At 50.1% G+C, this 20,904-nt stretch overlaps 1 protein-coding gene across 1 annotated transcript in view; it reads left to right on the top strand.

Moving 5' to 3' along the window:
• SND1 (staphylococcal nuclease and tudor domain containing 1) overlaps positions 1 to 20,904 on the top strand; it is a 379,791-nt gene that overhangs the window by 297,217 nt on the left and 61,670 nt on the right. The window lies entirely within an intron of this gene.

The following is a 20,904-nucleotide window of genomic DNA, read 5'->3' as shown; positions in this document are numbered from 1 at the left end:
ATCCGTAGAGCCTCGTAAAGTACAGACCTCAGGCCTCGCATCAGGAGGAACCACGTGGCTTCACCTGCTCTGCTGAGGCCCAGGAGGCACTGAGGTGTGGAGGGGGCCCCAAGACTGCTCTCCGCTGCTGCCCTTCAGGGTGTGAGGAGGGCTCTTCCTGACACGTTCGCACGTGCACCTGAGCATCCCTAACACCCCATGACAGGAAGGACCAGCTCTAGGGAGGTGCAGCCTTCTCACATTGCCCAGACTTCTTTCATCTGCCCTTTCTCTCTCATTCTTTCACCCTCCCCCTTGTGTTTCTGTAATTTGTACAGTATCGTTGAGAGATGTTGAAGAGATCAATAGCAATTCACCTTTTCCCTTATTGATTAAAGTGGTGGCAAGGAAAAATGGCAGGCGGTGCCAATTCATTTATCAGGAGCTGTCCCTTTCCTACCCAGCCACCAGTGACCTCTCCCTCCGCCTGTTACTCTGCTTCTCTGCAGCTGGGGTTACTCGTTTCCCGGCTGCTGCGACAGGAATGTGAGCCCACTGTGTTTGGCTCCTCAGACCAAAGCTGAGCGGGCAAGGAGACTGCAGGTGATGAGCAGGAAATCCCATGGAGCCTGTTCTCTGTGGCCTTATTTGTGGAGTTGGCTGTGTGTGCTCAACCCTCATGAAGAGGCAGCATGGCAGCAGTTGATGGACGTTACTGCCTCACCCAACGCTTCCCTCCCTCTGTTTTTCTAAAGGGCACAGTCCACCTTTATTAGCTATTTTCCTACAAAGCGTAAATTGAGTGTGCTAAGTGAAAAACCCATGACTCCTGTGAACTGGCTTTTTGCTGTGGGTGCAAAGGTTTGTCCTTCCCTCCATGAGCCTTCAGAGGGTAACTCTGGCTCACCTTGGGGGAATTCGGGGGGTGGGGGCGGGGAGCAAGGGTTCTGGTGCTCAGACGGGATCTGTATCCGCCAAGGGGTAAAGAGTAGAGACAACTGATAGAAATGATCAGCTTCTTTCTCAACCTTAGAAACAAGCCCCAGAGGAGGGGTGTGTATTTGTGTGTGTGTGTGTGTGTGTGTTTCTGTTCTCCCTCAATAGAAACACCCTCTGACTCTTAACTTGGGAAAGGTGATGGAGACCCCCCCCACTCTCACCCCCACCTGCTCTGTGACATTTCAGGTGCCACACACTGAAGAGTTCATTTTTAAAACTGCATCTGGAATTGCAAATACGTATGGTGGGACACCCAGGGGTCTCTGAATCCCAGGGGCACTTAAGAGGGAAGTCGGCCCTGACTAGAAGAGCAACACTGGGCTAACCCAGCCTCTTTTCTCTTTCTGCATCGGAGTTTGAATTTCGCTGGTTCTTTAGCACACACCCTTACACCAAAGCACCTGTTGTCCACCAGGCACAATTGTTCAGTGCTCTCAGCCCCTCCTCAGTGTAAGCCAGTTCCAGAAACTGCAGTCTGTAGAGTTTGGGCTTGGAGTATTTGGAGAGCTACCGAGAAGCTGCCCCTGCTCCCTGACCTCCGCCACCCAGCAGAGGGAGCACTCACCTGAGCGGGCATGTCACGGGAGTCGTGGTTCCCAGGGCTGGGTGTTGCCATCAGGTAGCTTGCAGTCTTTGGTGTCAGACCAAGCACAGGGCCAGGCTTTTCCAGAGGAGCACTGCCGTGGCAGCCACGTGTCTGAGTGGGTGCCCAGTGGGTTGAGGTCACTACTTGGATGCCCCTCTCCCAGTAGGTGCTGCTTTGTCAGGTAGCACTGCGGTCTGCAGGTGCCAGGCCCGGAGAAGGCAGCCAGCTCTCCGTGAAGCTGGTTAATTACACGTGGAGCTGCCAGCAGGACGATTGTTCTTTTCCTGTGGATCATTAATAAGCCATCCTGGCCTGCGTAGATGGGATGAGGGAAGTCTCAATTCCATTACCTTCCTCGGCTTCGTCGGGCAGGTCTTCCTTCCCTCCCTTTCAGTCTAAAGCTTTCAAAATGGCTGGAGGTGAGGCGAGGAGGGAAGAGAAAAATCTGTTTCCACTTAATGCACATGCTTTTCTCCTAAGCTGGAAAGTGGCCCCCGGCTTTCAGATCAACTTGGCAGCCAGCATACAAAGGGTTCAAGGCTTGCCATGGGTGGGACGTGCTAGTGGCTCAGCTCCAAATATTTGCATCAAACTACAGAACCGGCCCGATTTGGAGACGAGGCAGTGAGTGTGGCAGATGGCAGATAGTCCTGCTCCACTGGGGCCCGAGATGGGCACCATCTTCCTTCGGCCAAGGCAGCCTCATCCCTGCTCTGCCTGAGCACAGAAAGCATTACTGATTTTTTAGAAACTTCTTTTTTTAGGCAAAGGTGCAAGAAGGCAAAACAAATAAAATCTGGGAGATGCAGTCTAGTTAGAAACATTTCCCTGTCAAACAAGCTAAAATAGAGCTTTTCCTTTGTCAGAAGAATTTAGAATATAAATCTACATTTCTCCATAGAGCATTAAGTGCAAAAATAAAAAATGGACTATAAATAGAAGTAAGCATGACCCATTCAGCTTCCAAGGACTGGAGCACACAGCCTTCCGAATACCGAATTAGAGCAGTTTATAGCTCTGAGGCCCCTGGTCGTTATATCATCCAGTCCACAAACGGCTTCGTAGTTGAGAGCACTGAGCCCGGAAGCAGGTGATCCCTGGGGCACATTCACAGAGCACTTCCTGGGAGAGTGCAGGTCTCCACACTCCCATCCTGTTTCTCCTCCCTGCACCCCCACCTGCCTCCCCGACAGCAGCCGCCATCACCTGTCCGTCCACTCGCAGTGCGAGATGTCCTGTACGAGGGAGTGAGGTGTCCAGTACGGGCGGACAGAAGGGGTCAGCACGTGTGTTCTCTGCACGCTGTTTCCGTGAGAGAAGGACAAAAGGCTAAGTCAGGAGGGGGTCATCAGGGCCTCGGGGTCCTGTGAAGAGGGTGCCAAGCACACAGCACACAGGATGAGAAGGCATGCCCGAGAGGGAGGAGGACAGGTGTCTGGCCCACCTGGAATTTTCCATTGCTTTTCCTGACACGTAGAAAAGCTGCTGTCTTCATGCCAAAAGCTAAGTTTCAGAAAAGCCCAAAAGAAACGACAGTCCTCGCTGTTGTAAGTTGAAGGGGTTTTCTTTCTTTTTTCTCTGTATATGGGTGTGTTGGGGGTGGGGGTTACAGTACTGTTTCGCTTTGTTTTTTTACCGAGAGAGTTGGTAGGGAGATCAGATTTCCTAGCTGGGAGTGCTCCTCAAACTCAAGCCCTGTGTTCTGGTCGCATTCAGCCCAGGCACAGGGTGGACCCCGGGTGCCCTCCTTCCCTCCCAGCACCCTGTGCTCTTAGACTTGCCCCCTCTGCTCTCAAAGGAGGCTGATCCAAAAGCCATGCTGTGTTCTCAGGGTCCGGGTTTCCCCTCAACCCTGTAGCTGAGGCTGGTGACCCATCTTGTTGACAGTGATGTCTGTCTGTCTTTCATGGGGTTGGCAAGTGGGGGAGGAACAAATTACATTTTCCAGCAATTTTATTTTATTAACTCTGATTTTTTTTTTTCTTCCCCCTTTTCCAAAGCACAGCTAAATGGAGCTAAACATACACACGAGGGCTATATTTAGTCCTGATGGTGTGGTAGAGTAGGGAGGGCACAAACACAGAGGTTTATCTGCTACCTAGTAAACACAGGGAGGTGTCAGGGCTGGAGAATTCAACAGGAATAATAAGCATTTATATGGTGCAATGACAACTTTGATACAGGGCATAATTTTCTGGGGATTGCTATTAATTGTGCTTCTGCCTGTGAACGGCCCCCTGGTGAGGGGCTTTGAACACCACGCAGAGTTAAGCTGTATTAAACATCAATTAAAACAGCATAAAATAGAAACAAAATAAAATATGCAAAGGTCAGGGTGGCTGTGAACATGCAGATGAGGCCCTGGAGAGAGAGGGTGAGTGCCTGGTGAGCCCAGTTCACTGGTGGATTCATGCTTCTAGTTGCTCTACGCTTTTGAGGTTTCAGGTTTAGTAGGTTTGCTGGAGAGTGAATAATGACACCCTCTAGCTTCCCCCAGTTCATTGCTTCCCCAAAGGGGTTTCAGAAAGTCCTCACTGTGGCCAGCGAGAAATGAGTCTGCCAGCACTGTCCAATCGAACTTACTTCAGTGGTGGAGATGTTCTTTATCTGTGCTGTCCAGTATAGTAGCCACTAACCACTTCTGGATATCGTGCACTTGAAATGTGGTTAGTGTAACAGAGACATGGAATGTTGCATGAGATTTTATTTTAATTTAAACAGCCACATATAGTTAGTGGCCACCATATTGGTCAGCAGAAGACTTTAGACCATTTTTGCCCACACTGAGCACTCAGGAAATGTTCAATTTGCATTGCACCCTTCTTCCTGAAGCAATCAGTACCTTCTCCCATACCTCTGGCTGTTTTTTTCCAACACTTTTTTCCTGACCCAGTCTCTCATGCTCTTGACTTAAGCTTCCAAATTCTTTCATGAGTGTGATACACAATGCCACGAAATGAGAAAGGAGAACAGCGCCTGCATCAAAGCCGGCAGCCTCGTCCTTGCCCCCTTTTCTCCTGACAGCCCAGAGTCGGGCTAAATACCAGGTGTTTCCTACTCTCCCAGGCAGAAAAGAAGGGAATGGCTTTGGGTCTCTGGCTGCGATCACAGATTTGTGGTACTGTCACTGTCCCCACTGAATATCTGATTCAGTTGCTGAATCTGACTCTTGAGTTCTCTAGAACCTGCAGGGATGGCAGAATTTCAGGTCATCGAGGGAACACTCACCTTGAGGTCCCTGAACTGTGAAGATACCTTTCCCCAGAGCTGCTTCGGCACTTGTTGAATGCTTAGAATGAGTCCACTCATTGGAATGACATCGCGTAGTGGAACAGAGCACTAGACTTGTAATCAAAAACCCCACGTTTAAGTCCTGGCTCCTGCATTTCCTAAATCCCTGACCTTAACAAGAATCATCCTCCCAAGGCTTCATCTTCTCCAGTAAAAATGACTATTCTAGAGTGAATGACCTCTGGGTGCTGAGAGGACCTAGAAAAGAGATCCAGACAAAGAGGCCTTCTTTGCCTTGAAGCCCTATACCTCCACCCCATTATCCCCTTCAGGTGTCAAGCCTACATTTAAAGCATCCCTTCCCTGAGGTCACGAGAGGCCTCACCTGTGTCTAGTTAACCACTAACGCTTGGAAGTTGTCCAGCACAGACACACGTTGAGTCAGACTGGGTGGCATCGCCCCCTCCTGGTTGTTACTGTACTCTTGTGAACCTCGGGTAGTCAGCAACAGTCCCCAGTTACTTCGGGTCATCCTCAGAGATGGCAACTCAGCCTGTTACAGGAGGTAGCAGAGGTGCTTGGGCAGTGAGTCCACAAAGCAAAGGAAGGATGTGGGAGTTCCTTGACGAGTGCCGGTCATCCTAGCTGGCTTAGTTGTTTGCCAGCCTCCCTCCACCCAGCAGTCACTAGCACTGCTCCAGGGATCATCCGCAGCCACCCAGGGCCCCTGTGGAGCTGCCAGCACTGCACAGCTCACAAAGGGCCCTGTAGCGTCTCTGACTGAGGAGCTGGTGAGCGGACACCCTCAGTAGAGGTATTTTTAGCTGCAGCAATACAGTCTCATCTTTTTGCAGGATATTTTGTTTTAGTTATTTTTTAAACGAGGTAAGTAAAATTGAAGGCTATGGTCCCAGCCCTCCATGCCCACACCCAAAACATTTTGATGCAGCCCCATCACCACAGGCCTGATTACTCCTGTCCAAGGCCAGGTGCTGAGGCTCAGAGCTTGCCCAGAATACTAGGCCAGAGGGACAGTGTGTACAGAAGGGAGAGGAGCTGGAAATAGAGGTGGCATAATGCAGGCTGGCCTGGTGTGAGGTGCTGGGCCCTCTGGGCAGCTGGCAGCAACTCTCCTTCCAAGCCTCTCAGACCTTTGATGGTTCTGGGGCTCCTGTGAGTTGGCCTCGACTCCTAAAGGTACGGGCAGCCTTGCATTGTACAAGGGATTCCGTTCTGTGGCTTGCTAATAACTTCCTAGTCCTTTTGTTTTCCTCCCTTTCATCCTGGTCTATGACTTGTCACCTTTTCCTTGGCTTTGTTTAATTATACCACGTGATCAGGGTCTATAGGACAATCGAGTCATGTCAGACCCCATAGCAGGGTCCAGGAGTGATGGGGCAGTGGCTCTCAGCCCTGGCTGCACACTGGAGTTAGGGGCTGCAGGAGGCTTAGGAAAGAGACAGATACCCGGGCCTCTCTCCAATGCTTCTGGCTTCATCAAGCACCAGCTTTTTAAGTTCTGCAGGTATATTAGGTGATACCAAAGAATCATTCTGTTGATTGTGTTAGGTGTGCTAATGGCGTTGTGGTTATATAAGAAAATGGCCATATTTTTTAGAGATGCATGCTGAAGTTTGGAAGGGCGAAGTGACATCATGTCTGGGATAGGCTTTAAAATACTTCAACAAAGAAAAAGGGGGATAGATGAACCAAATATGACAAGATTGATAACTGTTAAGTCTGCATGGTTGGTATATGGGAGTTCATGACAATTCTCTCTCTCCAGTGTTTCACATTTTTCCAGTCAAAAGGGTTTTTTTAATAATGAAAAAAATTGTTTTAATTTAAAAGCTCCCCAGGTGATTCTAATGTTCAGCCAAGGTTGAGAACCAGTGGTTTGAGAGATTAAATTTGGATCTCCATACCCTAGATCAGCTCTGATTTTGAATAATCTAAGACTGACCTTTCAGGATGAGTTCCCGTAAATAATCCGGACCTGAAACTCTTGGGTAGGTGAGGAGCAGGACGGGCATGAAGAACACTCTAGACCTGTGTCTGTAATCGGAGTCCAGAGTGGACAGCTAGACTGCTTCGGCTCTTGCACTGACTGACCTGGGTGTCACCCAGCTCTGAGAGCTGCTGTGCCGTGTGGTTTGCCTGCCAGCGTTCCCACACTCCACCCTGAGGACCTCCCTTGCCACACAGGGAGATGGAAGACGGCTGCATTGTGACATATGCCACAGGAGAGTCCTAAGTGCCTCGTGTTCATCACTATACCTAGTGGGATTTTCCTGAAGCTGGGCTGGGTGTAGGGGGGCTGAAACTTGCCCGTTCCCTCACCCCCAGGAGTCTGCATGCAAGTCTGTGATGGCTGTTTTGTGCCCTCAGTGCCTATTCCAACTCCCAAGCAGAATTCTGCTCAGCAGGTGGGGCAAACAGCAGCTTGCTGCAGCCCAGCTAAATGGAGCTGGAAGCTTCCATGCTCCATCCACACAGCACAGCCTTGCTCAGGACCCTTTGTTCAGGGGCAAGCTGCTGGCTCTTCTTTACTCTGGGGGCTTTGTGATGACACCTAAACTTTCAGCAAGGCTGTGTGTTGCCAAGGGAGGCTGAAGCAGAGGAAAGGCGGCCAACTGCCGAGGTCAGACAGCCCAGAGCTCCACTACCAGTAGTATTTCCTGAGAGCCCGGGGGCCCTCCTTCCCACTCCCAGGGAAGCCTGGAGACAGTCCTTTCAGCAAACGCCAGCTTGAGAGAGACGCAGCAGTCACCTCCTGCGCCTCTGTAGGAGGGCCTGGAGCATCTGTCTTCCCCCCAGGGTCTGAGTCACTATTGGTCCTGCCACCGTCCAGTGCCTACATCCAGAATTCCGACTGGGGGAGTTTCTTCTGCGTGAGAACGAGCAGCCTCACAGGCACTGCTTGGACGGGAGGAGGCAGCTTTCCCTGACTCCGTGCTGCCCCCCAGTCCGTATCTCCCCTGTCGCTGCTCTTAGACTCTCCATCTTCGTTGTTTCCCCCGTTGTACTGAGCTCTCCAAGGGCAAGGTCCGAGTCTTTCATCTCCATTGTTCCCCAGCACCTGGCCCGGTGCCCTTCACTAGACTAGATAAGCACAGGAATGAAGTGAACCAAAGAAGGCCTGTGGCAGGCGAGCCAGTAGGCTCGGCGTCAGAAACAGAAACATTGAAAAAAGCCGTTTCTTGTTCTCTTAGGCTTAGGAACCTAAACTGTGTGGTGGCCTGGAGCCCAGCCCGAGTTAGTGTGTAGAGCAGCCTGTGACTAGGGAAGGTTTCTGGCTGGTCAGGGCTAGAGAGAAACATGCTATTTGTTCTCCTCCCACTTTTCTTTGGAATAAATGGTATTTTCTCTGTGCCTCAGTTTCTCCCACTTGATATTCATGGGCCTCTGAACAATCTGCCCTCTGTCCCTCCTTGCAAGGGGCTCTGAGGAGAGTGATATGTTTGAAGGAGGGTTTCCCTTTGTTGTTTCAGGGCCAAGATACTTGTCCAGTTTTCTTGAAGTTACTCTCCTGAACCTCAGTGAAACCTCAGGGCCGCTAGCTCAGCTTAAGCAAACCCATGTACAAGAAGAGCATCTGGAGTTAGTGACAGGGCTGTCCTGTCTGACCATGGAGTCTTCTCCCTTGAGTCTGCTCTCTCAAGTCTAGAGCAGAGGTGTGGCCCAAATCACCTTGGATGTATTTTTTAAATATCAAAGTACTGTCTCCAGCGTATCTCATCTAGAGTCTGAACATTGGTATTTTTTAACAGCTCCCTCAAGCGGGTAATGTGTACTTGGGACCGACAACCACACTCTCAGAGAGTCCTCACACGAAGGATGTGACAGCACTTGAACATCCTACTGCTGGCCTCCCTTCCCCCACCAAGGAAGGTGGAAGAGCAAAACGTGCTTGCCGCTTCTGGGCTTCCCTGTGTCGCCTTCCTCAGCTAGTTCTGAGGCACGACTCCCATCCCAGACTGTGTGATTGATGGTGCAGCCACAGCCCCCACATGCACACACACAGCCCAGTGCTTCTTAACCTTGGGCAGGTGACTGGAGGGGAGATAGATATCTGTGGACAGTGGTTCGATTTTGTTTTGAAGAAAGGCATTCATGAGGGAGAACAGTCCAAAGATGTCTTTGCAATTTAAGATGGAAAAAAAAAATTTTTTTAATGTAGCTCAAGGTATGCTCACCTGGATAACACCCACCAGCTCCCAGGCATCACCTCCCACCCTCCAGTAGCAGGAACGTCTGCCTTAGCAGTGAGAGGCAAGGCGAGACACCAGTTGAAGTCCCAGACAGCTTCCCCTCCTCCCTCTGTATCTTGTCAGATATTTCCAGCTTTAAGTCCTTATTCGTGCTCTGCCTACTTGGCTGGCTGTTCTTGCACTTGAGCGGCTTGTTTGCCTGGACAGGTCCAAGCTGTCTGAGCCATCAGCAGCTGCACCTCCTCCCTCGCGCCTTCTGTCTGAGCCAACCTTGATTCGTAGTCGTGCAGATGGCCCCAGCCCTATCCAGTGACGTCCGCCACTCCCATCCTTCTCCTGCCCTGCTTTCCCAGAGATGAAGGGGCTGGGCCAGGCCTCCCCTGCAGGTCAGCCTGGGGCTACCATGAAGACCACTCTTAGTTCATGCTCGAGCATATTAACCCAGATGACATGCTAAAGAAAATTTTTTATAATCTGAACTACATAGGACAAGGGTATAACAAGGTCTAAATTCAGATTATGCAGAAAACACTTTCCAGCCTGCATCAGAGCTAAGTTGTTTTTGCACGTAGCTTTAGTTCTACCCACTCCGCCTCCTAAGAAGAGCTGAGACTCAGTGGCGAGAGCAAGTGTCAGAAATCACCAATCCTTTTCCTCCCCTCTTCTCCCTTTAACACAGACTGGGCAACTTCTCTGTGGCCCCTGGGTTTCTCAGATTGGCTCCAGGTGCCAAAAGGTGGTGCCTGTAATCAGTCCCTTTCCTTTTTCCTTGTCCCTCTCCAAGAGAAATGAAGTGGCAGATAACAGATGTGAGGGGGGTCATGGGTGACCTTGTACACGATGAAAGATACGCCACGGGCTGGGGCCTCACTCTGCCTTTCCCGATGCTGGCTCCCTGCCAAGCCGCAGGCGAGGCACAGGAACGGGGGTCCCATCTAGCAGGCCCAGCCTGAACAAGACCCTCAGCCATAGCGTCTGGCAACAGCCTGCAGCAGGGAGGGATGCTCTGGCAGCAGGCTTCTCGCCCACCTGTGCAGCTTTGGCTCATTCGGGTCCTCTGTAAACTTAAGGGACCCCCGCAGCTATTGGAATGCCATTGCTGCAGTAAGGCCCATGTTCCCATGATTTACCCTGAGGCTTCTTAGCTCACATTATTTCAAGCATTCTGCTCTATTGGAGAAAACTGTCCTAGTCTGAAGCTGCTTAAACACGGCCCCCAAAGCCAACCCTTTTCATGGGGGAGTATCAGGACTGAAATACATTACCTCCTCCCTCTACAATTTGGAGCATTTTCTTCAGGATTAAGGATATTTTTCATCCTTGATACTGATACAATCTATCTTTATTGGCACCCAAGGACCAATAACAAAGTGAATAAAGAAGACAGGCTGCCTGAAGAGGTTTCTGCTTCTACCCCCACAATTAGAACCAGCCATTTGTGAGCCCTCGTCCTGGGAATCATGCGGCAGTGGATTGAATGGAATTAAGGGGCCTTATTCCACTCCAGACACCAAGGGGCGGGGTCTACGCTCTTCTTTCTGATTTGGTAAGGAAGGAAGAAGGAGCCTTTACCATTGTCCAGTACCTAGGAACCTTTTTGTTTCTCCAAAACTACATGACAGGTATCCCCAGAGTGGTCGGTTTCAGGTGCTTCAGGATGGCCCCATTTTCCAGGGCTTCTGTCCAGTATCATATGTTGCTTTCTCTTCCTGCTACAACTGTTGCTTAACCTGTTAACCACAGGAGACTTAACTCTCTTGGGCCCATTCTCTTCTGACCACATTTTAGTGACCTGCCTGCTTTTGTTTTCAATCCATAAATTCTAGTCATTTAGAACTGCCGGCACAGTCCAGGTTCTTGAGTCAGTTCCCAAGGATCAGAGATTGACGGTATTTGTATTAACCCTTTAACTTTTTTGTAGCCAAAAACCTTACCCAGCAAAAACCTGCAGCCAATACACTGCCACCCCACCCTGTACCTCCACTTAGGAGGGAGAGCGGCCCTGGAGCTACCGAGCACAATGTCTAGAGGACAGCAGAGCTCTGTCTCCACCCCGCCGAGGTCCTTGTCACGTAAGGGTGATTCAGAGGCTTGGAGATTGGGGTGGGGAGGTCCTGGCCGTCTTCAGCCCTCGAAGCTCACTGTGGCACTGCCCGTAAACCTGCCAAGCCGGGGACCTAGAGGGCCACCACGACTCCCACAGCTGCCTGCACTGCCCATGTCATCTGGGTGTCTGCTTGATGCCAGCATGCCTGGGCCCGAGGGGCTGCCTGAGTACACCTGCAGATTGCCCAGGAAGATTGTTCCTGTTCCTCACAGGCTCCGTGTGTTGTATTCACTAGAGCTTTAGGTATGAGAGGTGGCTCTGTTCTCTCCCGGGACAAGTACAGACCCAGCTGATTCTTCCTGGGTCTCAGTTCCAAATGGAAAAGCCACCCCTACGGGTCCCCCTCGGGGTCTCCCACTCCACACACCACACCCGAGTCCGAGTCCACCTCTGGCCACTTCCCAGCAGCCAAAGGAGACCCGAGCTCCAGCAACTCTGCTCGGGCAGGCTCTTCGCCCTCGTGGTATCTGTAAGCTGGAGCGGTGAGGCCTGAACTTCCAGAACGGAAACGAGATGGCCTTGCGTGGCTGACAAGTACGGCACAGCCCGCGTGTGTTTGGGGTGCTGATTTCCACATATTAAATGGTTCTGGTTGATACTGAACTTCCTTGCCTCTGTGTGACGGTCAGATTCTGTATCAGCCATGACATCCGTGCAGGGGCGGGGGAGAGAAAGCTTTGCTCCTGTGCTCTGGCACCCGAAAGTGGTTCTGTATCCAGCACGGAGTTGCCAGTAGGGAAGTGCTGAAGTAGCACTCTAGAGAGTCACCAGGGAGACCCCTCCATCTCCTGCCAAGCTCAACAAACCCTGCCCGTGCACTGTTCTGAATCACACCTCCCTGCAGATTCAGTCCTGCCCCAGCTCAGCACAGGGCACCGCCTGACGGGAAAGTCCTGGGTGTCAGCGAGAGAGGCATTTGAGGAGAAATGAACTGATATAGGAAGGGGGAGTGCCGCTCAGTCATCTTTTAAGTAGAAAGGAAAAGGTCATCAGAGCCGTACGGGGCCTGGGCCGGATTAGTATTGACTCTCCCGCTGCGGCAAAGGGGCCAGCTCACCGGGGCCAGCGCTGGACACTGCCACCCCCGTCCAGCTGCTGACAGCCAAGCACAAAGAAACGCATGCATGCCCTGTGTACACAGATGGGTCTGCATGTCAGCATGATCCCGTTTTTAGCCCTTGCCCAGGAAGGGCAGCCCATGACACAGTAATTTAATTAAATTTGCTTCTCTCCATGGCCCACATATTTGAAGAGGTTTGGGGGGAAAATGAATCTGGCTGAGGAACATTACCCTGCCGCTCTGGCACTGCCCCAGAGCTGAGCCGCAGTACCATAAAGGGTCTCGCCATTCTGAATACGGCCCAGGGCATCTGTCTGCACTGCAGGCTCTCTGGCCGGGCTGCCTGCTAGCACATCTGGCAAGGCAGCCTCTGGAAGCAGTCCGTCTCCATCACAGGGAAGCCCCCCGGGGCAAAATAAGGGGGCTCCCCACCCCCTACCCCAGACCTGCTGGCAGCAGCCTCAGCAATCACTAAGGCCACAGGATTAGCTTTCCCACTGACTTGCATGCATGAAAGGGGAGAGGGCAGAACGAGAGGACCACCCCCCCGACTGACACTGCAGCCTCAGTATTAGTCATCACCCCAGTTTCAGTGTTAGCCCACGTGCCGGTGCTTTTGTCCTGAACGTGACCGATACTTAGGGACGTGAAATGTATTGCCTACTCTTGCTTCCAGCTTACCTGCTACCATGTCGCCTATCTCAGCTGCTCTTGGTTTTTGTTCATTATGCCTGAGCTTAACCCACACACTCCACACCCCTAAGACTGCCCCGCATTGAGTTCATCAACTCCGCAGGAGGTGCCTGAGCTTTTCCTTTCTCTTCTCCAGCCTGTCCAGAGTGTCTGCCCTTTCATCGTACCACTCACCTCTAGCCTGTCTCTAAGCCTTTTTTGTCCTAGGTCAGCAGTACCATGCCTGTGAGAGAGGTACATTCTCTGGTTATCTTTGTGTCCCCGCCAAGAGCACATACTCCTGACTGGTAACCTCTCCTGCGTATTGATAACAGCAGCAGCTCCGAGAGAAGGGGAATTTCTCTGGCACTGTTCATCTCAACACCAGCAGAACACAGGCTGTTGCTTAGGAGTGGGAATCATTAAAGTCAGGCCATTATTGGAGGGGACCGGTCTCTAGGGGAGCTAGCAGAAATTACCGCTCCCTAATAGATGGAAACTCATTTGCTCCAAGCCCCCGCCCTCCTCTTTATTTCTCTGCGTTCCTCACCTCCCCTTTCTTCCCAGCTTTGAAGTTGAAAAAAGAGGTAACTCTACCCAATCCAAGATGGCAAATTTCTGAAAAATTAACTTGGTTAAAAGATCCTTGGCTGAAAGCGGCTGGGGTTTTTTGCTTTTTTTGTTTTTTTTAAAGAATGTTTCTGTTGGGACTTTGGTTGAAACCATCATGAAGGAGACACATTCTAATTAAATGTAGGTGATAAAATTCTAGCCAGGGCCGCTCTATTCCCCAAGAGAGAATTGTTGAGATGGGGGAAGAGGAGGCATTCACTAGCTTCTTAGACTCTTGGTTTGGAGCAGGCCCCGAGTCAGCCTGGGCTGCCTGAGCGTTCCTTGTGAGGGTCCCATTGCTTACAGTGCCAGGGCAGGTGGAAGCAGAGCCCTGGACGTCTCTGCTTCTCCAGTGGTCGTGTTGACCTTGAACAGACTTCTGACACGATGGAGCTCCTGCAAGCCTTCCTTGCACAGGGATACCTGTTCTTTACAACTTTTCACTTTTGTAGGGAATGGGGAGGGCGGCCTGAGGAACAAATGTTGCTTTCAGTTTGTTAGCTGTTGGGGCTACCGTCACAGCACATGCCCTGGAACATCTATGGTCAGAGAGAAAAAGTTGCCTCATTTCTTAGCTCTAGCAGTTTGAAGTCAGGAGTGGGCACCATCTGTCTGAGTGCATTAAGCACAGATATAAAGTACTAGCATGAAAGGCCTTCCCCCTCTTCCCCTCTCTCCCTGGAAGCAAAGGGTACAGGATTGCACCAAACTGCAAACTCCAGGGGGCACTAATCACTGTATAGCTTCTGTAAATGGCACTCCCTGGAGTTGTAAGTCCTGGTGGCCCTCCCTGCCCCCGTTCAGTAATGGTGCTGAGTTGAGAAGCCAGAACCCAGGGGCCTGCATCCCTAGCTAGCAGACACTGGCAGTCCCATCCCCTGGGGTTCATTTTCCTCACAAATAGAATGAAGAAGGTCCAACTAGGCTGTCTGGATTAACTTGGGAATTCCCTTCACTGTCTCCACATCCCTGAAGTTAGAAGCCGTACAGTGTCACTGTGTCCTCAGTGTTCGCTGCTGTCCCAAGGTGGACCAGTAGCCTTGATAGCACACCTGATGTGCTGAAACTAGAGGCACAGGGAATTGGCTGGTTCCTTACTCTTTGTTCATACTTCTCTGTGGCCTCAGAACCTTTTCCCCTCGCACACATGCATACAACACACCCAGTAGTTGCAACCACTTTCCTCACAAGGGAAACAAAATGAAATGCAAACATGCTTTGAGATGTCTGTCTTGTTGTATCCTTCTAAGTCCCCTCTCCCCATTCCTAATTAAAAAGTTGTCTTCCCTTTCCCTGGTTCCCATAGTAGTCTCTTCCTTGGCCCTCTCTCTTATCTCACTCCAGACTTTTCCAATTCATCCCCTTAAGAGATGAATTGGAAGAATATGCTGTCATGTCAGAAGAAGCCACTGTCAGTTCACACAGGCAGACACTAATAGGATAAAGCATTATCCGACTTCCTTTAAGTCCAGAAATTAAGTCTTCTTGCAATGGTAATAGATTATAACTTGTATCCACTGCAGCTGGAAGGCTGCAGGAACAGGCTGTTAGTATCTGAGGCCTCAGCTCCATTTCTGGGGCTGTGATGGGCCTATTGTGAGGGATGCCCTGAGCATTCCTACAAACATGGCTGCACTACCCAGGGAGCTGTCTTCATAGAGATCTGCCTATAGCTCATTCAGTTCACCTGTGGGGTGGAATCTGAGCGGGAGAACCTGTCTGAATGGTCTCAATGAACCTGGGTGAGTGGGTAGGGCCTGGAAGACGTAGCCCAAGGCCAGAAAACCAAACTTTGCACAGGGAACAGTTCAGTGGGTGAAGAGCTCTTCTCAGTCATCCTTGCTGACTCACTGAGCAGGTAGAATGGCTTATCTGGTGGCTAAATCAGCACCTGCACAGACAGGGAAGCTAGGGTTGAGACCTTATTAAAGACACATAAGAGACTACAGATTTAAGGACTTGCCTTGGAAGAGGAAACAGAACCATTAACAGGAAGAAAGAGCCATCCATCTTCTAGAGTGGAAGGATGTTGTGGGATATCCTAGGTCCTATCACGACAGACGGTCTTTCTTAAAGGGGCTTGTGGGTGGGAAACCTGATATGAGAATTAACTGAGGGAGGTGTGTTTTTATTAATGGAAGACGTAAGAAGGTGGATATTCAAGACACAAGTGGATTCAAGGGTTGTTCCTTTGGTATTTAGTAATTAATCTAAACTTGAGTAATTGCTCTAGTATTGTTCCTAGGTGCACAGAATGAGCCTGAAATGCTAAGTACTGCTTTGGTCCATCTAATCCCCACACCTGGCATTAGCGTGGCCACTCATCTCAATGCTTCCCTGCTGAAGGTTTAGAACCTCTAATGGTGCACCCTAGAGAAGACGACGCCATACTCTCAAATGCTAACTTCCTTTGCTGAGACAGCTTCTCCCAGGGCGATCCCCCACAGGCCCAGGCCTGATCTCTCTGACTCATTGCCAGGGTCCATGTACACTGAACTCACGGTCATGATTATTTTCATAGGAAAACACAATTTATATAACACCCTCCCTCTGGAATAACTCTTTGTGGATAAAAAGTGAGCTGCACCCTCTCCTTCTCCCTCCCCCTCCCCCCATGACTGTGCCTTCACAGAAATGAGGGAGCCCCTGGCCCCTGAGTGAGTCCATCAGGATCAGAATTAGATTACAGCCCTGAGGGCTGGGTTGCTCCCCTCAAGCAGTGGACAGCCTCCAGCACAGGGAGCAGGACTGTTGTGGGTAGGTGGTTTGGCCCAAGTACTGACAGCAGAGCTGGCATGTTCATGAGAATAAAACCTGTGATCATCCTAAAATCTAATTCTAGCCTCTCATTAGGAAGTCAAGTGCTTGCTTTCTTAGGCTTCTCTTGGAACGTTGATCTCCCTGTTTTTCTTCTCCTCTGTTCTGTGCCATGAATTTTACACTAAGGGTCCTCCCCCATCCAGGGTCCAGCCAGCTCCTTCTTGCTCAGGCAGAGAAATCTCCCTGGCTTTCCTCCCTAACTGCATTGCAGACCCTTAGCTGTGTGTCTGCCATACAGCTAGCTCCATTCTGCTCTCACTTGCTCAGATTGTGGTGCTTTTTCTTCTGCCTTTCTTTCCTCGAAGCCCTCCAATACTGCTTTGAAGCCCCAGCAGCCTCTCTGTGCTCCCTTCTCCTTCCTGGTGCCTCCATCCTCCCACCCCCATCCCCCAACTTAGAAAAGCGCCCTGCCAGAGAAGCAGAGATAGGTGGAGAAGACTCTAGGAAGCTTACCCTCTTGGTAAAGGACCAAGGTTTCCTAGTAGATGTTTCCTGTCCCAACTCTCAGCCTGTGCACCCCCACCAGCAGCACCTTTCATCTCTCCTGGCCCATCACAAGGAAGGGTTATCTGTTCCTGGACTGAGACAGTGCCTTGGGCCTTCTCTAGAGCTCGATTAAAGAACAGAGCATAAGGCAGTGTTTTCCTGGGAAGAAAAAGTACAACCCATCTTTCCCATTGTGCTGAGGCTTGTAGATGGTGCTGCCCTGCTGTCGCTGACTGCTGGATAGTCACCCTTCCTCTCTGGAATAGCATATTCTCTCTTTGGACATGGATGAAGTTTAGGAGTAGAGGTGGTAATGGGACTGGTCAGCTGGCCTGTCGCCTTATATATATTGTCAAATTTAAATTCCTCCAACAACCTATGAAGCAGTGTGATAGATACCAATATTATGCCCATTTTACAGATGAAGAAAGTGAATATTTATCCAAAGTCGCACAGCTAGTAAGTGATGGAGCTGGGATTCAACCCGGGAAGATTGGCTCCAGAGTCTATACTTGCAAGCACTGTGCTATACTGCTTTGCAAATATGTGTATTTCACTGATCTGGTTCCCAAAGCATTTATCCCTGCTCCAAGAAGCAATTTACTTCATTTCAATTTAAAGCAAAGATGAAAACAACCTTAATCCACTGCCCAAACCATTCTTCCCCCCTCTGGGGAAAAGGGTGCTTTCTGAATGGATGGAAACCAAGAGAGGTGCTTTGAGCCAAAAGCTGCCTTGCAGTTTAGCTGAGGCAGGATTTAGAAATGGCGTGAACAGTGCCTGCATTAGCCGATGGCATGGAGTGCGGAGTGCCAGCAGAGGAGATAAAATCAGACATATGTTTGGATATAAATGTTCTCTCTCTTGTTCTCTTTTTCTTCTCTAATTTTAAGCCCCTGCTGCTTTGTTGCAGTAAAACGCTGGAGGCTTAATTGTGGGCTCTGGCCCCCTAAGGTAGTAGCCTGGGCTGATGAAGGCCCACCACGCCTACCCATCTACCCGTCTCCAGTGGAGGAAGCCAGAGCTCTCCGCTGTTAAAGGCCATGGACTCTAGACCTCTTCCCCACCAGCAGGAATTGTCTTGAAGGGAGTCTTTGCTACGTTGTCTCCTCACCCAAGTACATGTTAACAGCCATGATAAAGCTAACGTCTCTGGACCTTAAAAACTAACCTGTCGATTCTACATTGATAATAGGATGCAGATTTACACCAAAGAGTGATAAAAGGCCCTAGAACAGATTATGAGAGTGACAACCAGATCATGACGCTTAAAGAGCTGGGGCTAGGGTAGCTTCAGTGGAGGAGCGGTGTTCAGGTGCACCACCCTCCCCAGCAGTCTCGTTGTTCAGTCAAATAAACATAAACCACTCCGCTGTAGAGAAGTTGCTCTGAAAGGTCCTTTAACACCTCTGTCAATTCTTTACTCGCAAAGCTTCCAAGGCCAAGCTGCCTTTCCCACTGTGAATACCCTGCCTTGTCTACTTCACCTTTTCCCTAGTAGCTGTCACCCTCTGTGGGATCCTGTGGATTCTGTCTGCCATTGAACCTAAGAATCAGGAAGCTGTTATGTGTAGTCATGAGAATCCAGCTCTCCTTCATGAGCTGGGGCCCCTGTGGTGAGAATTCCGCTCAGGCCTCCGAGAGCGGTTGAGCTGGTTCTGCAGGAGATTGGACAGCTCGGAGAGGAAGGAGACGAGAACACAGCAATATCTGTAGGAAGGTCCCACTTTCACTGCACACTGGCCAGGAAAGAAGGATGTTCTTGTTAGCCAATAAGAGCCTGACTAAGAAAGCACGTTCGCTTTGGGAGTAGAGAGACCTGGGTTTCAGTCCCACCTCTTCTAGTAACTAGCCTTGTGACCTTGGATATAGGTTTCAGTTTCTCCAGGGCTCAGTTTCCTTGACCATAAAATGTGAAGGGATTAGACTAAATAATTTTTCACAGCCCTAAAAAAAATTCTATAATGAAAATTCTCCATATTATCAGCAGTAGTCTTCCTCTAATGTGTTGCTATAACTACCCCCCTGAAGAGCTACCAACCCATCCACAAACCCTACAGCTTGGCCAGGCGGAGGATGAGTCACCAGCACAGCATTAAAGGCTGCTCATGGGACTCCTCTCTGAAAAGCTGTCCCAAGTGCCTGCTGCAAAGGAGGGTATTCCCAACGTTCCGGCAAAGGAGGGCTGGTGTTCTAAGAGCTGAACCGGTGCCCAGGTCGGGGAGCAGGCCCAGTGGGAAAGGAACTACCCTTGCAGCATTAAGGACACCTATACCCAGGAACCATATTCTCAGTCTCCCCCAACTCCTTTGAGGTTCCTCCTTCTCCCTCAGATTCCAAGACCTGAATATGCTCTACCTGCCAGACAGATGCCTTTTTTCTTAGGACCCTTCCCCAGGGATGTTTTAGGCTCACTTCTTCACCTCTCCTCTCAGATCTTTGTTTGGCCCCAGACCCTTTGTCATTCCAGAGCTATTGCATGTTCCCTGACCGCCCAGAGAGCTGTCAAAAAGGGAGAGCTATTAGAAAATGGGCTCCCCATCCTCTGTTTCCTTCACAGTTGCCTCTGAATGGTACCCAGGAAGCTGTTCTAAACAGCCTGAGTTGTGTCTTATGGCACTAAGAAAGGGGGTGATTTCTTGCGTTTTTCAGCTGGTCCTGGCCAAGTCCCACCCTTTCCTCTGCTGCAGTTTTCTCTCTTTATTGGGGGTAGGGTACTAAAGGAAAGGCAGAGGGAACATATCTTTGGAGCCTAGAAACGTGGATGGCACTCCAGTGTGAGCCCATGTGTGAGTCCATGCATACATGCTGCCACAAACACTGATACCCAGAAATATAAAACACACACACACAGAGGATTGAGAATTGGCTCTTTCTTAGCCAACTGCTGCAAAGTGCTGCCTGCCTCTCTCCTTGTTCAGTGCCAGGGAGATCACACCCACTCAGTCCTGATTCCCTGCATTAGTATAAATACTAGCGCTGAAGAGACACAGGGTCCCAGTTCACGCTGCCTGCCTGGACATCTTCCTCAGCTAAGCATCAGGAGACAGACACCCACTGCCACCAAGACACATTTGACTATTTAGCACCCAGAGAACGGAAGCAACACTGCCTGTAGCATATTTCAGCCAAACAACATTATTGCAGACCTTTGAAATCCAGGTCCCCCGGGGTCCCCGGGTAGAGCTGGTGCTGCCTGACCGGCTACTTCTGCTGAGGTGGCATTTAACTTCTGGCCAGGTCCCAGGAGCTGAGGCTGACCCATTTCCCCCTCTCTTCCAGGGCACAGGGAATTTGCTTGTACCCCAACAAAGCCAGGGACTAACACACGTAGCTTGTGAAAGGTGCCCTGGAATCGGGGTGCTTTTATTTAAGCTAAGGAAAGGTGGTTGACAGCTTTAGCGTCTTCCCATACTTTAAAGAAACTGAACATTGTCTTCCCCTCCCCTCCCTTTTTATTTTTTAATAGAAATGATTTGGTCGATGCTCATAAGAATCTATAGGTTTAGGGTCTTACTCAATTTAACCCTTTGGGGACATTGAATTAAAAATTGAACAATATTTATTAAAATACAAAAATACACTTTTCTCACATTACAATCAGTGTTCTTTTGTTGGCATCCCCCCCCACCCCACCCCCTTTCAAACTGAACCCTTTATTTCCTTTTAAAGCTAAAATAATAAATGAAAGAAGTTACATCATTAAATGGACCAGAATAACAGAGATCTCTGCCTTCCCCACCCACACCCACCCTTTCTCTTCCACCACCTCCTGAGGTAGGCCTGGGAGAGGGAAGCCTTCCCCCCACTGTGCTACATTCAACAGGACTCCATGCAGAACTCACTCTGTGTGCCTGTATATCACTTTTGTTTTAACTGTGGATTTCACGTCTTTTTTGTGAACCATTCTGTTGGGGGAAGGCTTCATCACTTTAAATGAGCCAGTGCCCTTTCCATCTCCTTTTTTTCCTCTACTCATGTTCTGCCCCCACCCCATCACCACAACCAGTTGACATCATCTGTAATAATCCCTAATGAATCAGCATTTAGAATAGTCACCAAATCACAAGCATGAGAAAAGCTCCACTCCCCCAAGCTTCCCACTCCCAGCCTCTCTTCCCTTCTCCACGTTAAAACAAAC

This window comes from Camelus dromedarius, chromosome 7 (genome assembly GCF_036321535.1).
Source record: "Camelus dromedarius isolate mCamDro1 chromosome 7, mCamDro1.pat, whole genome shotgun sequence".
NCBI lineage: Eukaryota > Metazoa > Chordata > Mammalia > Artiodactyla > Camelidae > Camelus > Camelus dromedarius.
This window is presented reverse-complemented; position numbering and strand designations above follow the sequence as displayed.